Source organism: Pseudophryne corroboree, chromosome 7 (genome assembly GCF_028390025.1).
Source record: "Pseudophryne corroboree isolate aPseCor3 chromosome 7, aPseCor3.hap2, whole genome shotgun sequence".
NCBI classification, from domain to species: Eukaryota; Metazoa; Chordata; class Amphibia; order Anura; family Myobatrachidae; genus Pseudophryne; species Pseudophryne corroboree.
Window position 1 is genome coordinate 314,159,247 of NC_086450.1, and position 2,812 is coordinate 314,162,058.

The 2,812-nt window shown below is 42.1% G+C and overlaps 1 pseudogene; it reads left to right on the top strand.

Annotated features, from left to right (window-relative positions):
* Positions 1–1,220: 1,220 nt before the first annotated feature.
* LOC134946313 (5S ribosomal RNA) lies at positions 1,221–1,339 on the top strand (annotated as a pseudogene).
* Positions 1,340–2,812: the final 1,473 nt, after the last annotated feature.

The window sequence follows — 2,812 nt, forward strand, 5'->3', positions numbered from 1 at the left end:
ATTAAAACATAACTTTTATTATCTAATTAATTTAAGAAAATATCCACATTTAACCACACTTAATCAGTAAAATATACTGGTATCCATATGTATACATATGACTCCACCCACCAACATCTCTGAAAAGTGCCACATAATAAATGGTGTGGCTGATCAGAGTAGAAGGGCTGGGGTGAGTGCTAAAAATAATCAATCAATTGAGTAATTGATAGGAAAATTTTGGAAATGTTTTGGTTAGTCTATACTGATAGACTTATCGGGGGATGCAGCATTGGTAGTGAACAAGCCCGCAGGACGGGTGAAACGCATTTTCCAGCGTGGACCATGGACATGAGGAGCAGCTTCAGATCCTGTTAACCCCAGACTGACCCAGGGACGTGGGCAGGGACCGGTATATTTTTTACCCAGACAATAGACCTTGTGCAGCAATAACTATGGCACTGATGTAGACACCTGATTTCCCCACTATTTAGATTCATATTAACTCCTAACTCATTTACAACTGAGGCACGCAGGCATTTGGACATTTTTCAGGACAGATACCCGATCAGCACATATCAGTCATTTTTCAATCAGTATTTTTCTCCAGGAGGCTGTCTAATATAGATTTTCAGTTTCACATTTGTACCCATTTGATTCCATTGAGGGTGACCCAGGGATCTGGGCAGAGACTGTTATTTTCAAGATTCATTTACCATTTATTTTCCTTCAGCCACCAGTGTCTATGGATACTGAATTTGCCTGGTTCTAATAACCCTTTTCCAGACAATCCTGTTCTGATATGCAACGTGTATTTATTGGGTTAATAGCATTTATCAGGGCCTGTGTGCCCCCTTTTTGCTTTGTTGTGCCTGGAAAGAGGGTGATGGCTTAACATATTTTATATTGCTAATCATTTTGTCTTATGCATTACAACCTCAATTTGGCACAGTGCCGGCATAATATCATGTGCTGACATCTGATACGCCTTTATTTCACTTACTTTTCTCTCTCCCCCCTTTTTCCCTCTTTCTTCTTTTTTCTCCTTTCCCCTTTTTTTTTTCTTCTCCTCTTCTCTTCTTCCACTTTCCATATATCCATATCCGCGGACTCTCATTTATGATCCACGGGGTCAATCCTGTGCCTAACATAGTAAGTAGATCCGCAAAAAACTTTTGTTCTGAGCTGAATTTTCCCAAAGGTGTACTCTCATTGATGAGTTGGCCAGATTGGGCCTAAGAAATTACTACCATACCCCACCGACAGAGCCCGATCTCGTCCGATCTTGGAAGCAAAACGGTGGTGGGCTGGGTCAGTATCTGTGAGGGGGACCCTCAGAGAATACCCGGTGTTGTAATTCATGACCTGTCTTGACTTTACACCAACAGCAGGATCACCACTCTTTCCTTCTCTTTTCTTTTCTCCTTTTTACCACTTCCTCATCATCTCTTTATATGTCTACACTGAATATTTCTCTCAAGGTCCATCTTTCCCTGAGACTTTAAAATTGCTAAGTCTTGATACCATCAACTAGGATTCATACCCCTTATAATAGTCCAGTCCATTGACCCTTGCAGGTCTCATTAACAAATAGTGGAAAACTGCTCTAATCAAGCTGGTAACAATCCCCAGGTGCTGCGGGAGGGGGTTACTCTAGACAAGAAATACAAAAGGGATTTTTCCCACGCACTCTGCTGGCTGTTAGTAAGAAGAACTATATACTATGTAATAATAGGAAATTTAGAGCTCTTCGTTACATATGTTTTGCAAAAGATATGATAAGCCTCCAGGCCACTTCACGGCTGCTCTATTGCTGGAGGTCCCTAACTAAGCATAGGTCCAAGGCTTGGACCCCACAAAGTCGGCTCAGGCCCGACCACCCCAGGGCAGCACACCATTGAAATACTAAAGTGTTAATATGTGTTAAGAAAGAAGCAGAAGCTATGGGTTAGAAAGTGCTACAAAAATAAGGGTGTTAATAAAATACTCAAAAGAGTAATATTAGTGAAAAAATAGGAGTGTTACATAAGTGCTAAATAAATAATATGGCATGCTACCCCAAGGTGGCCCAGCCCCACCAGACCCGGGGGGTACCACTCCCCAAACCCATACACAGCATAATAATAATAACATCCACTATGGGTCATACAATTGCTTAATATATGGCCACATGATAATGGCACATACAGAACATATCCAGATTGAGAGCTAGTTTACCTGGAGGCACCCCTGTATCCTCCAAATGGCACTACAGGACCCAGCATGCCCTCCTAATGCTGGCTCCATCTATGCCTCTCTGAACTGCAATAAATAGTGGAAAACTGCTCTAATCAAGCTGGTAACAATCCCCAGGTGCTGCGGGAGGGGGTTACTCTAGACAAGAAATACAAAAGGGATTTTTCCCACGCACTCTGCTGGCTGTTAGTTAGAAGAACTATATACTATGTAATAATAGGAAATTTAGAGCTCTTCGTTACATATGTTTTGCAAAAGATATGATAAGTCTCCAGGCCACTTCACGGCTGCTCTATTGCTGGAGGTCCCTAACTAAGCATAGGTCCAAGGCTTGGACCCCACAAAGTCGGCTCAGGCCCGACCACCCCAGGGCAGCACACCATTGAAATACTAAAGTGTTAATATGTGTTAAGAAAGAAGCAGAAGCTATGGGTTAGAAAGTGCTACAAAAATAAGGGTGTTAATAAAATACTCAAAAGAGTAATATTAGTGAAAAAATAGGAGTGTTACATAAGTGCTAAATAAATAATATGGCATGCTACCCCAAGGTGGCCCAGCCCCACCAGACCCGGGGGGTACCACTCCCCAAACCCATACA